General features: G+C 36.9%; 1 protein-coding gene across 7 annotated transcripts in view; it reads left to right on the forward strand.

The window, feature by feature from the left end:
* The window catches only part of HIVEP2 (HIVEP zinc finger 2), a 192248-nt gene that overhangs the window by 144746 nt on the left and 31488 nt on the right, over nucleotides 1-16014 (forward strand). For all 7 annotated transcript variants that reach the window (XM_082856098.1, XM_082856097.1, XM_082856102.1 and 4 more), the window contains one exon: nucleotides 13947-14041. The gene's annotated coding sequence lies outside the window, so the exon portion shown is untranslated. The remainder of the gene's footprint in view (nucleotides 1-13946; nucleotides 14042-16014) is intronic.

Consider the following 16014-nt stretch of genomic DNA (forward strand, 5'->3'; position numbering starts at 1 on the left):
TGGGCTAGGAGACAGGAGGCCAGGTCTCTGCTCAGTGATTTGAGAGATTGCTTTGAGAATTGCTTAACCTTTCTAAGCCTCAATTTCCACATGCTCTTCTCACCATATAAGGAAATTATGAGATGAAATGATAAGCTGTGAAAAATAAAATAATGTACATACTCAAGACATTATTAAAACATTTTCTTCCCTATATTGCTAGTTATCAATTAAAAGAAATATTATAATCTACTTGTACACCCATGTTAAAACCAGAGAGCAGATGCTGCAGTAAAATTAGTTCTGGCACCTAGTCCAAGGCCTTTAATGAAATCAGAGCAAGCCTGATAAATTAGACAATACGATAAAACAGTTAATTTTGTAATCTTCTTTGTGTTTTTATTTGCTTAATTGTTTTTGCTTATTTTTCTCTACTTTTGTTTGTTTTGATGAGAATCTGTGCTAATGAAGAATTCTTAATAAAATTTCTAAACAAGTTATTTTCCCTTCAGTGATATATCAGGGAGAATGAAAGTGAGATTCCAAATAACATCAGTATACGTGGAGTCAATGAATAATGTGTGAATTAAGACCATTTGTAGCCCTGCAGGTTTTGGCAAACGGCTTTAAAGCTGAAACCAAAGCATATTTTTCAAATTTATTATAATTTTTTTCAGGGTGAAGTATTGCTGGTTGCATTATTTAAATTGTGTTCCTCAATCGTTTATATAAATGTGAAGAATAGAGAAATCAAGCTAATATGCCCATATTGGATACTGGTCAATGTTGACTGAAACCCAAAATTATGAATCCAAACACACATTCTCCAGCATTTAGATTTATTTGAAAACAAAGAGCAAATTAAATCACATATGATGGGCTAATCAAATCCTCACTGAAAATGGCTTTTATATTCTAACTCATTGTTTAAAATTTTAGTAACATTTATGATAGACGATGCTTTTACCTTTAAAGTAGAGGTTGACTTGAGACTTGAAATGCTTTCTGATCAAATGGATTCTAAACTTGTTAAAGTACATGTGTCCAAATCTGATTTTATACCCTATGGATGTTCAACAAATAAAAAACATTCATCCAACCCTTTCAATACTCTGCACAGGATCTGCGTGTAGAATCTGCCAGTGTAAGTTATCTGTGTCCAAGAATATGTCAGATGCATTTACCACGTCTGCTGCTGAGCCTTGACAGTAGCTGGAAATTTGACCATGTCTCAAAGATAATATAATTTGACCATATTATTTCCATATTATTCATATGCAATTCCTTAGAGAAGGAAAAGTAATTAATGTTTTTCTTGAGTTGTGTTATATGTACCTTTTCTGTTGTATTTATGAAATCCTTTCTCTTCTTGGAATCAATACAGTTGAAGGCTGAAGGAAAGAAAAATACTTGGGGAGTTTCCACATTACTTTTTATATACCTGGAACCAATTAATTTTCACAGTTGTGCTGCCCAAACACTATTGAAATATACAAATAGATTCAATTTTGGAAACAGTTCCCAGCTACATTTATTATGTCTTTGTAAGATTCCTCATTATTGAGGTGTGTATGTGTATAAATTAGTAAGTGTGAGCATGAGACAGTAGAAAAGAAAGGTATGACTAGTATTTGAAGCTAGAAATGATGTTAAGGATCAGAATACATGCCAACAAGGCCTAGATACTTCCTAGAGAAAGGCCCCAAATTTAGATGTTTGCTTTCTAGCAGCCAACTTAAAAAGTGACACTAAATAGGCTTAAAATGTAGTGTCTATAAAGTCAGTTTTCAGCAAAAATAAAATTCTTCTTAATACTGATACCAGATAAATTTCTGTCATCTGTCTTCACTTTAAATAGGCTATTAAAACTTGTAAATTGCACAGCTCCTTTTTAATTGCTAAATAAACTGGAATAGACACCTTGCCTTGTCCACAGTAGCAAGCAATGCATATTTTCATTACCATTGAATTTGGAAACCAAAACGTGGCATAGAATCATCATCAATTTTCTTTGATGAATTATTGATTAAAACACTGAAACAAATCATCGCAATCACTAACAATACCATAAAAGTGAATATTCAGGCCATCAATAAATATTTCCTTAATGTTAATAGAATAAAGCACAGCATGACTATTGCAATGTTCTGCTTTAGGTAGTAATATAGAATTATGAGATACGATATCTGTAGTTATTGTATTCTCTTCCTCGCAGGATTCCCCCTTAATCTTACTATCTTTTAAAAATTAATTTATTGAGTACCTACTGTGACAGACATCCAGTTACAACAACACTGATTGGGAGGAATTATTGTTTTCATTTTCTGAGAGAAGAAAGAAGGATCAAAAAGGTTAAATAAATTGTCCAAGATTGCACAGCTACAAGATATTAGAACTAGCACAGGGGTAGGAATTTCCTGAATCAAAATGCAGTGTTCTTTTCATTGCACATTTTCTTCCTCATCACAGCAACTTTATGTACTTTTGTAAAACTGTGTTAAATTATTGTATTAGTCTGCTCAATCTGCCATGACAAAATACGACCGACTGGATGGCTTAAACAGCAAATTAATTTCTCACATTTTGTAGGCTTGAAGTCCAAGATCAAGGTGTTGGCAAGGTAGGTTTCATTCTGAGATCTTTTCTTGGCTTGTAGATGGCCACCATCTCACTGTGCATTCACACATGACCTCTTCCTTGTGTGTATGCAGAGAGAAAAACTGAGAGAGAACTTTCTGATGTCTCTTCTTATAAAGACACTTCAGTGTAGGAGGATATAAGCCCACTCTTATAAGCCCACTCTTTTTTTTTTTTTTGCAGTACGCGGGCCTCCCACTGTTGTGGCCTCTCCCGTTGCGGAGCACAGGCTCCAGACACGCAGGCTCAGCGGCCATGGCTCACGGGCCCAGCCGCTCCGCGGCATGTGGGATCTTCCCGGACCGGGGCACGAACCCGTGTCCCCTGCATCAGCAGGCGGACTCTCAACCACTGCGCCACCAGGGAAGCCCTATAAGCCCACTCTTATATGACCTCATTTAAACTTAACTACTTCCTTAAAAGCCCCATCTTCAACTGTAGCCACACTGGGGACTAGGGCATCAGCACATGAATTTGGGGGAGACGTGAACATTCAGTCTCTAACAGTTATCAATCAATGAGAAAATTTCATTAAGGAAGTGCGATCAGGCATCCCTTCCTCCTTCCTGTGCCCCTTGTGCATGATGATCTCAACCTAGACTCAGGGTCTTAACTTAGCACCAAGGCAGCTTGACTGAGTCACGGTCATCCAGTGCAGTTGCTTCACATTCTAGGTTGGCTCTACACCCTGGTACCATTTGGAATTGGAGTGACCAAGGGCCCGGCAAAGTCTCTGAGAGCAGTTATAACCCATAATAATAACAACGATAATATTTGCACAATTGCCACGTGCCAGTCACTCTACTAATTACTTTGGGTTCATTGAATTCAGTGGGTCTCATTGAATTCTCACAATTAAATGAGGTTGATAGGTGATATTTGATATTATTACTTCCCTTTGTGCTAAGATTTTCATGGTCACATATCTAGTAGATGCTTAATTCATGATTTATTTGAACCTAGACAGTCTGATTGCAGTGCCTTAAATACTACCCCATTCTGCCCTTCTAGTTAGCGAGTAGACCAGCATCTTGATAGTCAGTGAGGTAAATGTACGCTAAGACTGCAAAAGTAAAAATATTCATGATCAATGCCAAGTGATGACTTTTTATATCACGAGGACCATTGATGTCAGCATTGCCTTACTCGTCTTGACCACCATTCAGGGCAGAGACAAAAGTCTGTGGCTATGTTGCCTCCATGCTTCAAGTTCTGATCCAGGAACAATCTTTTCCCCTGGTTTTCAGTGACCTTCACATTTACATATTTGACATAAGTATACATAGAATCAGCTCAGACCTCACAGGTATTTAGCAGTTAAAATGACCACTCCAATCAGTAAGGAGACAGGAAAGAAAGAGTGAGAAATTGGAGAGAACAAGTTAAATTAATATTTTATTGTTTACATCTTGGGTAAAGAGATTTAAGCCTAACTCTTAATTACTTACTTTAGTTACTGTGTTGAGATGAGATTCTTAACAAAAGGTAGAGTGATTGGATGTTTAAACTTATTATTTGGTAAAAAAAAATATATATATATATATATATATTTTTTTTCCTACCTAAACTTCTAAATAACAAATAACCTCTCTGCACCTTTCAACATTTGCAAAAAATTTCTCTTTGTGTGTGGTAGCTGAAAAAGTGCCAGAAATTCTAAAACTAACCCTTCTTGAGGTTTTGGGATGCCCAACTTTCATGAAGTCCACTTAGGTCAGTCACTTAGTCCTGAGGGGTTTCCATGTCCTCAGTTGTTGCACATGGTGGTGGACTTACCAAGATCCCATCTGTGTTCGATGTCTGAGGGTTTATGAAGCTCTTTTTCAGTCGTTAATCAAGAAGAGTGTTTTCTCAGGTGCTGGGCACACACACGTGGCGTATTCACACTCATTCATTATTTCATTCATTTATTCATATTTATTTATTCATCCATTCACTCAACTGACAAATATCTATTGACTTCCTACTCTGCCAGCCAGTGTCCTATATCCTGTGGGACATTCAAATGACTTTTTTAACCTTCAGTATATTTCATATGTGGTTGAATATATGTAGTTAATTCAATAAGGTAAGGAATCTGTATCCAGATATTAACTAACAGTTTGATCTTTTAAACTCTACAACATTTCTACGATCAGTATAGATAAGTTTTCATGTTTATAGTAGAAGATCGCCACAGCTGTTCTTTTAAAGAAACAGTAAAAAAAAAAGAGTATATAAAGTTTTTTAAAATTGTTTTAAATCTACTATTCATAGATAGTGGCTTATATAGTTCATCATCTTCAGAGTTTTACTGAAAAATAAAAGATAAATTTATATATTTTATTGTGTTATTAGATGTAATTATGTTATTTAGATATATTTATCAACTTAGATAAGTTTTACATATATTCTGGTGCAAAATATTCTTTTAAATAGCCTAATAAGAAATAGTATTCTTCCTAAGCCTGTTAAATGCATTAAGTACTCGGGGGAAAATAGCTGTTTAGACTCATCAAGCCCCTTAGCAACTCTAGCTCCCTCACACCCATCAGATGACCAGCCTTCTACTTTTCTGAGCAGATTAAGAACATCTTAAGGGGAATTCTCAGTTTCTTTTCTCTCTATCTAAAAGGTCATCTTGCTTCATTATTCCTTCCTCTCCTCCAGTCTAAAACAGAAGTTTTCATTCTTTCTTCTGAAACCGATCCTTTAATTTATGCCTTTGAGTTCCCTTTTCTTTCCTACTTTTCCAAGAGTTTATTCCCTAATGATCTTATCACTTGTATCTTTTCTCCCTTAGCTTCAAGCCTTCTTTATCTTTTTTTTTAAATAAATTTATTTATTTTTATTTTTGGCTGCGTTGGGTCTTTGTTGCTGTGCGTGAGCTTTCTATAGTTGCGGCGAGCAGGGGCTACTATTCGCTGTGGTGCACAGGCTGCTCACTGCGGTGGCTTCTCTTGTTGCAGAGCACGGACTCTAGAGCGCAGGCTCAGTAGTTGTGGTGCACGGGCTTAGTTGCTCCGTGGCATGTGGGATCTTCCCGGACCAGGGCTTGAACCCGTGTGCCCTGCATTGGCAGGTGGATTCTTAACAACTGCGCCACCAGGGAAATCCCAAGCCTTCTTTATCTTAAAGCAAATTTCGTCTCAATCATGTTTCTTTTTCAGGTAACACATTTGTAGTTTGCCCAAGAAGGGATGGAAAGAGATGAGATATGTGTGAACTTTCTAAAATGTCTGATTATGGCGGTCTCTGATGGCAATCACTGTCTACCAAATGAAGTTCCCTTACCATCTGTCACCACCTTTCCTTCTCAGCCTTCACTCCCATTACCTCAATATGCCAAATGTTCTAGTCACACCGGCTATTTCTTCAGCATCCCCTGCTCTTCTCTGTTGCACAGTGATATGTTCATATTAAATGCCTTTCCTCTGCATCTCTACTTACCAAATCCTAGCATTCTTTTAAGACCTAAGAGAGTGTAGCATGCCCGGTCTCTTGTTTCTGTACTCCCATAATATCATTTTATGCCTCTGTAGCTTTTACAACTTGTTGTTTATATGGTTTTCTCACACACTAGACAGCAAGCTCTTTGAAAAAAGGATTCTTGTCTTATTTATCTTTGAATTCCACACGTGTACATTATTTTGAATTCATACTTGGTGTCATTGAAATTGATACAAATTATTAGATGGATAACTGAGACAATAATATCTAGATTCAAACTCAAAGTAATATGAAATTTGATTTCCAATAATATTTTATTTCATTACATTAGTATATATAAACTTTGGAAAAAATATCATTTGACTGAGTGAATGAGCCAGTAGATGAAATTCTGGAACTGTCTGACAGAGTTTGCCTATTAGGATATTATAAACACCTGCTTGAAACTTGAGCATTTTTCTAGCCTTATACTTTGTAGGTGATGACATACTCCAAGATGAGGCTGAAAATATAAATGCCATCCAGAGTTTATCAAAGTGCCAGGGGAGTACCTGAATAACCACATAGCAGAGGTGATTATAAAGCTTTTCTGGTTACGTCATTTGGATGAAGCATGGCTTCCGTTTGAACCACTTACCTCTGTTGAGTCCTACCTGGTTGTTCAAACCCTTCTTGAGCATATGCTTCCTTAAACTCTGTTAATAACTGATATTCAGATTATTTGTTGTTTTCTAACTTTATGTCCATTTCTAAACTCTTGAGGTTTGGTACCCTGTCGTTTATTTAGCCTGTTGCCTCACCAATCCTTGGTGTGTAATCAAGATTTGAGGTTGGGGCTTCCCTGGGGGCACAGTGGTTGAGAGTCCGCCTGCCGATGCAGGGGACACAGGTTCGTGCCCCGGTCCAGGAAGATCCCACATGCCGCGGAGCGGCTGGGCCTGTGAGCCATGGCCGCTGAGCCTGCGCGTCCGGAGCCTGTGCTCTGCAACGGGAGAGGCCACAACAGTGAGAGGCCCGCGTACCGCAAAAAAAAATAATAATAAATAAATTTGAGGTTGTATACCTCTACACTGGCGCATGAGTCAATTTCCCCATTCCCTGTAAAGCTTTTCAAGAGAAGAGACAGAATTGATGATTTCAGCAGCTCCGTTCCTAACAGTGGATAGGGCCCATCTGATTAGGTTACACGAAATGCCATAGGCCTTGCCGTGATTTCTTTTTGAAGGATCTTTATTGTATCGTGGACCTAGGGGAGGGAGACTGAAAGCACTTTTTTTCATTACATCTGAGAATCAGTTGTAGCATGAAATATTGGAATGGAATTCAAGTTTTCAGCTGTGCTTTCATTACTTTTGGTATTATTTCCATTGATGTGGGAGGCTCTCCCCTAAGAGATGGATTTTCCTTCTGGCAAGGTCAGCCTGTTTTATGCATACTCAAGAATATAATGCATATTTTATCATTTGATTTCTTCATTCTCTTTGTTTACATACTCCAGAGTTAACATTGGCTTTTCTGTATGCTAATCTTGGCACGTCCAGGAGTAAAAGGAGAATTGGAGAAAGAGTTATGACCTTATTTAAGTATACTGAAATAGTAACCAACTAGTAGCCATAAGTGCCATAAAAGATAAAACTGGAGAAAACAATACCTTGGAGTTATGACTTTGTTATGTCATATTTCTCATTAGAGTATAGTAGTCAAATAGTCCTCCTTTGGTTTTATCCTCCAAATATCAAGTTAAGGAATAAATATTTAAGATAGCTTGGCAAGAAGGAGTTATTTACCTGCCATAATGTTATTAAGAGATAGAATAGAGGGAATTGAAAGGAAGGGAAAGAAAAATGAAAGTGAGAATATAAAAATAAAATGTACCACACATGAGAAAACAAAAAAATTTTTTTTTAATTATACAAAACGTCTAATTGGCCCTGTTCTTTTGCAAAAGCAAGTCAGCAAACACCATTCTGCAAGAGAAGTAGTACCTGTGGAGATGGGGTACCATATGTCTATAGGCCTTGTTGGTGAAATTTTGATTTTATGAACCGAAGGGCTTACCTCCATTGACTGTCGATGAAAGAGCTGTCCTTGCTTTGGGAATAAAAATTGATGAACAGTTTAATGGAACATTGGTTTTTAGCTACTGTTATTTTCTGTTCATTTGACTGATTACCTTTAAGGTATGGATGATAAATGTCTTTGCTCATTCTAAGTTCAATTTTATTTATTCTTCATTTTTTTATTCCTTTATTCATTCAGTCAGTTTCTGCAATGGGGCCAGATTAATAAACTTTAAATAAGATAGTAATATGGATAATGGAAAATAGTTGACTTGAAAGGTTGAAGACCTAAGCTATAGCCCAGACTCATCCATAACCACCTATGAGTGCTTAAGCAAGTATTTTAACTTATCTGGTTCTCAGCTTTTTTTCCCCTATTATTTGGCTGATGGATTCAATGATTTCTAAAATCTTTCACAATACTAAATACTCCCTATATGATTTAGAATAAGCTCAACAAATAATTGTGATAGAAGTGGATGGTTATATATTTGCTCCTAAAATAAGTTAGTCTGATGTCAAATATGTGGTCAGGAAAAAAAAAAATCTCAGTTACAACCCTGATCTTAGAAAACTTGACATGTGTTTAAGAATACACGTGGGGGAGAAGTTCGCATTGCCAGTACCAGACAATCACAGTCCAGATGCAGAGTACGGAGCAGAGAGCACTATACGATCCTGAATCATCAAAGAAAGATTAAATTATGTTCAGGAAACTATAATTAACTCAAGGAGAAGGCTAATGTACTTTGGAAAATAATCACTAGCAGATGTTAAAACAAAAATTATTTCTCTGTCGTCTTTACCTAACCATAAGGTTGTATTAACTAGAACATTCACCTTATTCCTAAGCTTCCCCATGAACCAACCTTTCACCACACTAAAATAAAGTGTATGCAACTCAGGAATGATAGTCTTATGTTTTTATTTCATCTGATAAATGTATTTATCTCTAAATCTAACACTGAGAACTGTGGGCTTTTGTATATTAGCACACATAGTTTTCTTTAAAGACTTACTCAGTATCACTGCCTCTCTAAAGCCTTTTCTACTTCTTTTGGTAGGGTTGGCCACTTCCTTGTTTGTGCTCCCCCTGTACTGAGTTTATATTTTTCTCAAAGCACCTAAAACACTTTGTTGCACTTATTTGTTCACAAATGTTTCCCTTCTAGGCTCTGAGCTCTTAAATATAGAGCTTGCCTTTTCCATTTTTGTATTTTGTAAACTTAGCTCATTTTCTGACAAATATGGACATTCTATAAGTTTCTAAAAGTATCATAAAATAGTCAGAAACCCTAGTTAAGGAGGCTTAAGTTACAATTACTAATTCACATGTACCTACTTTTTTGTGCTTTTAGTAGTTCTAATTTACGCAGTGCTTTTATTTTGAATCTTTTCTGTGCTCCAGCACTGAGGACCTGCTGAGAAGTGGCAAGAGACCAAAGGTAGCTCTAAGATCATTTTTACGGCAGTTTCCAGAACCGGAACCCTAAACAAAATGGCAGAGTAGGCGAATTTTGACTCAGTTTGCCCCATCCTCCTCTTGTGAAAACTCCTTTTTCTCAGACACACTTTTGACTTTTCAAAGCCTTCTACTTAGTTGTCCCAGCAATGAATTGCCCCATGCTCCCAGATTAACACTCTTTCCCATTCCTACTTGTATCTCTTTAACCCTTTTTCATCTTCTTTACATTCCGAACTCAATCCCAACATTTACCTTCATATCATAAATGTTTCTAAAGATCTGAGCTTATAATCAGATCTGATCAGGGTTTGTGTGAGTGTGTTGTATGTGTGTGTGTGTATGTGTTTGTGTGTATCTTCCCAGCCTATAACTGCCTTCTCTACCACCTCCTAAGGGCCTCTTACCTTGCGCCTCCAGATACTCCAGGTGGAACAGTGACCCCATTTAGAGTCTTTTTTTGTAGCAGGGAAAAGTTGCCTCTTTTGGTACACTTTGATAAAGTGTATCTTTTTTTCTTTTTTAAAAATTTTTATTTATTTTTATTTTTGGCTGTGTTGGGTCTTCATTGCTGTGTGTGGGCTTTCTCTATTTGCAGAGATCTTCGTTGCGGTGCATGGGCTTCTCATTGCGGTGGCTTCTCTTGTTGTGGAGCACGGGCTCTAGGTGCCCAGGCTTCAGTAGTTGTGGCTCGTTGGCTCTAGAGCGCAGGCTCAGTAGTTGTGGCGCACGGGCTTAGTTGCTCCGTGGCATGTGGGATCTTCCCGGACCAGGGTTCGAACCCGTGTGCCCTGCATTGGCAGGCAGATTCTTAACCACTGCGCCACCAGGGAAGCCCTGATAAAGTGTATCTTGAGCGTGCATTTATCTTTCAGTACTCTCCTCCCATCTTTACCTAGTGCTTTTGAATCCCTTCTACTCCCTTCTATAAAAGAAGTATCTCTTCTCTAGTATATGAAGAGTGGTGTTCATTCTTTTAAACGTTCCTTTTAACTAAGAAATATAAAGATCATATCTTGTTTCCAGGTCCTATTTGCCACTTTTCCCATAGAGTTGATGCACATAATTATTACTTTTAATTGTGACAACTCTCATCTAATGTGTAACTGGAATATCTTATTGGCTTTTCTACTGAAATTATGATCTAGTTTGTATGTGTTTAACCTCAGTAAAAGGAGTGATGAGAGGCACTTATATTTGCATGAGAAGTTTGCCAATAAAACCTTAACCGTAGTAAACCATTAAACCATAACTTGTCTTAAAATAATTTGGAAGAATAGAGAAATGAAATAATAAAGAATCTTACCAACAATGGATATTTTTTAAAAAATCTGTCTCTGCCTATCTATCTGTCTATCTATCTATCTACCTACTTATCTAATCGTAGCTCAACATGACCTTTGCTTAGCTTGGTAATAATAACCTGTAAGCACCCAAGAATAAATATCTAATGCCAAGGATTATTTTTCTAAAAATGGAAAGGCTGAGAAACAATAATGCTTAAACTTTCCAAGTGTTTGTTACAAATAGTAGATGGAGTATTGGAAAATATTTTAAAGGCACTCTCCTATAAACCTGCAGACAACAGAAAAATCAGTCTTTACTTTGTTAGTAAAGTGAAGGATAATTTTCACCTCATATTAAGGAATGAATTTTAAATGACTTGGGGATATTTAACAAGATCTGTTAACACAATTTTCTGAAAACTTGTTAATTTTATTGAATATTAAGGTTTCATTGCATAGTGATTTCTTATGAATCTAAAAACCTAAAAGTAAAGTTTAAAAAAATGAAAAGTCTCTCTTTCCTTTATTCCATTGTTTAAAAAGTATGCTATATGAACTGCTGATTTCTAGGAAACATAAGCATGCGTTATAATACCAAATTCTCAAGAACTGTTTGAGGAAATATTTTTCTTTTATTTTGAAGAAGAAACTGAGGCACAAAAACTCAGTTAAAATTAATGCAAAAACAAATTTCTGAGATGGTTATCTCTATGTCTTTATTTTAATAGTAACAAGAATTACCTCCCTTGTAGAGGCCACTACTAATTCAACTGCAACAAAATGATTTGTGCAAAATCCCCAAACTTGGTGTCACATCTTTCACGTTAATATCATTTAGATCTTTGCTTTAAAATCACACTGATTACCTGGAAGTTTCTGTGAGGTAAAATATAGGTACAACATTACGACCACTGCTTTTTTGTTCTTCAAGGGAAAACCAATCATTGAAGAGGTCATGCATAGCAATCCAGACAACAGAAACAATTTTCAAATCCTCTGAGTGAGTGAAAAGAGGGATCTTCTAAATCTAAAATTCCAGATATATGTGCATATCATGAGACAACTATTTTCTATTTCCAGGAACCATAGTCCTGGAGATTAAGACTGGAAAAGTAGAGTCAGAACTGGGAACACTGCTCCTGACACAGCTTGTCTGGAGGACTTACGTGCTCTCTTTTGCCTGTGGAAGCTGTTGGTAGAAATGATGGTTTCTGGGTTAGGGAATGGTTGGGTGCTTGTCTATATTTGCAGCACAGCTGGAAGGAGTGGGTGTCAGTGCTAGCCTTCTGAGGATTAAGTTCTCCTTTTCTCTTTTAAGTCTTAGTTCAATGACTGTGGGACTGCCAATCATAGGTAGTCACTGAATACTGCAAGTTGTTGTTCCCTATAAATAGCTGTATCTATAGAATCTTGGCCCATTTATATCTTGGGTGAATTCTGTTCAGAGTGCAAAATAGCTCAGTGATTTATTCTTTTTTTTTTTTTTTTTTTTTTGTGGTATGCGGGCCTCTCACTGCTGTGGCCTCTCCCGTTGCGGAGCACAGGCTCCGGACAGGAGCGCAGGCTTAGCAACCATGGCTCACAGGACAGCCGCTCCGCGGCATGTGGGATCTTCCCGGACCGGGGCACAAACCCGTGTCCTCTGCATCGGCAGGCGGACTCCCAACCACTGCGCCACCAGGGAAACCCTGATTTATTCTTTTTTATCTGCGAGATGCCATGCTTTACTTTAGCTTAGGTCGTGTTGCTAACGTACAGTTTTGTTTTGTTTCTTTAGCATTTTAACTTGATTTTTTTTCCAAAAGAGGTGCTCTTTGGTTTGTTAATATGGATGTGGTTAATTATCATATATGTATATATGAAGGACCCCACCACTATTCTCTCAGTGTTTAATCAATCATGTTCTTTGGCTTTGATGAAGCTTTCAATTTTGAGAATGGTAGAGTCATTTAAGTGCCAGCAAATGGTTGATTTGAGGCAAGAAGAACAAAGTTAAAAAAGAAAATAAATCTAGCTTTCGCTTAATAATTTGCCCTTTGCAGCAACAGAATCTTATCTGACCACCCACATTCATCTGGCTGCTGACGTGGTTCTTGCTTCAATTGCAGAAGCTATTTTTGCACCTTTTGTGTCTTTTGAGGAACCGAGTGGGCCTACTTGCTTATAATGATTCATGTTGCAAAGTGCACAGGGTGTCCTGAAGTGCTACTGCAGTGATGTGCAGAAAGGAGGAGAAAATGAAAGCTAACTGCTTCCTTTAAGCATTTTGAACGTTCACATGACGTGGTAGTAGATTAAGGCACATTTTAACTGTCCTGTCTTGATGCTTTAGTCCTTCCTATGAAACACAACTTGTCTGAAAGAAAGAGCAATGTTTTTAAAAATGGACAAATATACAATAGATATCTATGGATATGTAGTAATATTTTTATATGGGCCTTTTTTACCAGGAGATAAACCATCTTAAGATAGTTGACTGATTAATCTATTTGGATTAAGTAGTTTGACTGACCTTCTATGCTTTTTTTTTTTGGGGATCAGACTTGAATAAATTAATTCTAAGTATGAGAAAGTTCCTTTCTTTGTTACTTTCCAGAGTTTGTTATGTCTCAGGATTTTACTTTGGTTGGTTTTGGCTTCCTATTTTAGAAATTAATTTTAGCACAGAACATAACATTACTGAAATAAACTATAGAAAAGAATTTTCTATGAGGTTCTTCATCCTGTGGAGTTTAGTTGCTGATGCACCAAAAGAAGTTTTGTGGGAATCTCAGCTTTAAGACAGAATTGTATCGTGGATTGCAGTGGCATAATTTCTAGTTCCAATACATCGTTTTAACTCTAGCATTATTTTCCAAATTGCTTCCACGTTTGCTGTTACAGACAATTCTCTTATAATGCAAGTACTTATTCAAAAGATTTAAACTATGTGCAAAGAAAGGAAATTTTTTCTTGAAAGAAAAGTCTTCTCGAGAGATACAGTTCCAGATTTTCTTTTCTCAAGGAAGGCATTTCTATGAGTGAAGAATAAGCATGTCTGTTAAATTCACTACAAGTGTCATCATTTAAAAAATCTTCTTGTTCATCTTTTAGATTCCCAGAAGTTGTGCATGAGTTCCTGTGGAGAGAGTTGGCATCGTGGATAGCAAAGACAGTTATGATGCAGTTTTTTGATACGAGGATAACAGGTTAATAACTAAAATTTATTGTTTTATTCTATTGTTTTTACATTGAACTTGAAAAGCAGTTTTAACTTACTGCACACCAGTATGTGAATTTACTTTGTCTTCCAGTCTGGGAAGAAAAAAGGTATATGCTATTTGGAGAGAAATATAGTGAAGGTTTTGTTTTGTTTTTCAGAATAGTCCAGTTTAATTATAATTTGCTTAATTGAGATAGCCTCATTTAAGAGAATTTCTTTCTGGCACAGTTTACTTTCATGCAAAATTCTATGTAGTAAATCCTAATAATGTTTGTTATAGAATGGGGACACGTTGCACCAGAAGAGCAAAATCACAATTGTAAAAAAATTGCCAAGAAAAATTTATGACAAAATCTTAAAATTAGCATGCTAGGTTCAAAATAAGTCACAAATACTCTGAACAGATATGCAAACTATACAACTATCTGCACTCACTGTAGCCAACATGGAAAAAATATAGTTCAGTTTTCCATTAGGCTTTAGATGTCAAATTAGATTTTAATGTATGTCCAATTAGAGGGTGATCATCACAGTCTCTTTACTTTTCTCCAGAAGTTCTCTGAATTGTTTGGCAGGGTTTTGTATCATATACAGTATCCTCCTCATATTGGCGACTTGCTCCGTTTAGGGAGAACTAAGGTTGTTATGGGAGTTTTTACTAATAAAAGAAGCATTTATAATGAATTTGGCTCTCAGGAAGGTGCCTTTTTTAATCATCCTGTGTAAATAAGTCAGTATTCAGCTGGGCTCTGGCACTGGTCACGGTTTTTTGGTAAACCCTTGTTTCCTTCATCTGGTACTCATATGTGGTAGTGACTTGTGGGTCCGTCAGCATTAAAGCAACGGTGCTCCGAGATGCTCATGTATTTCCTAAAATATTTTGTAGTTGATCTATGGCATTTTGAAAGCAAATATATGGAAATGGCCTCTAACTTTTTGTCTAGTAATTACTATCAGAAGACATATATTTTTTTACACGTGTAATACCACCTAATTCTCAACAACAAAAACCCAAATAACCATTTTAATTTGTTTGAAATGTTTTATTATTAAAACATTGGAAGCAGAGAAGTAGTGTTTGTTGCCCATCATTTTATACCATTATTATCTAGGATGTTATTATTTAATGCTCACTTGACTTTTGCCACCACTCAAGTAATGATTAATTTCCTGAGGTAAAGTTTTTTTCTGAGATAGTGTTTTTCTAAGCAAAAGATCCCAGATTGACAGCCCTGGATACTGTAGGCCTTTATTCATCTGCAGAGCTAGGCTGCCCTTCTGCCAATCCCACCCAGCTGTTATCCTGAAGAGACCTCTGTGGAGGTCTATAAGGGAGGCTGTTTCTGTGCCTTTCCTTTCAGGGCCTGTCTGAGGAAATTACTTAACTGGGTGCCAGATTTATTTGAGTGGGACTGAAGCGTGGCCAAGGGAGTGGGCACACTTTTAGAAAAATGGCAACTCTTCCAAGTAATATCATTTTCTTTTCTTCTGCTCAATTCCCTTATTTCCATTACCACTGAAATAGCCACGCAGAGGGTAGTGTCTTTTTCAATATTACCCCCCTCTGAAAAATGCACTGAGCCTGCTAGACAATGCCTGCCTTTCTTTACCAACCGAAGGACTCCTATGGGCTGGAGCGTCATCCACAGGAAAGCCAAAAGTCATATCCTCTTGCAAAATATCCTACTCCTTTCAGAGCACTCAAAGGCATTAGGAAAAATCTTAAATGTCAATGTGAAGCTGTGTTTGGAATACCGTTCCTTGGTTGGCAATGGATGCCAACAATGAATTTGCGCGGGTTTGGTTACCATATAAAGAAATCTCAGAGAAGGAAATGATAACTGGCTGTTTTCTTTTCATATGAGGATTGCTCGAATATTGCATTTTTAGACATATCAATCAATTGGGAAAACCAGAGATTTACTTTTAACACACAGTTAGAGTATGAAAAATGAAATG

Source organism: Leucopleurus acutus (assembly GCF_964270905.1).
Source record: "Leucopleurus acutus genome assembly, chromosome: 15".
In the NCBI taxonomy this organism is placed as follows: Eukaryota; Metazoa; Chordata; class Mammalia; order Artiodactyla; family Delphinidae; genus Leucopleurus; species Leucopleurus acutus.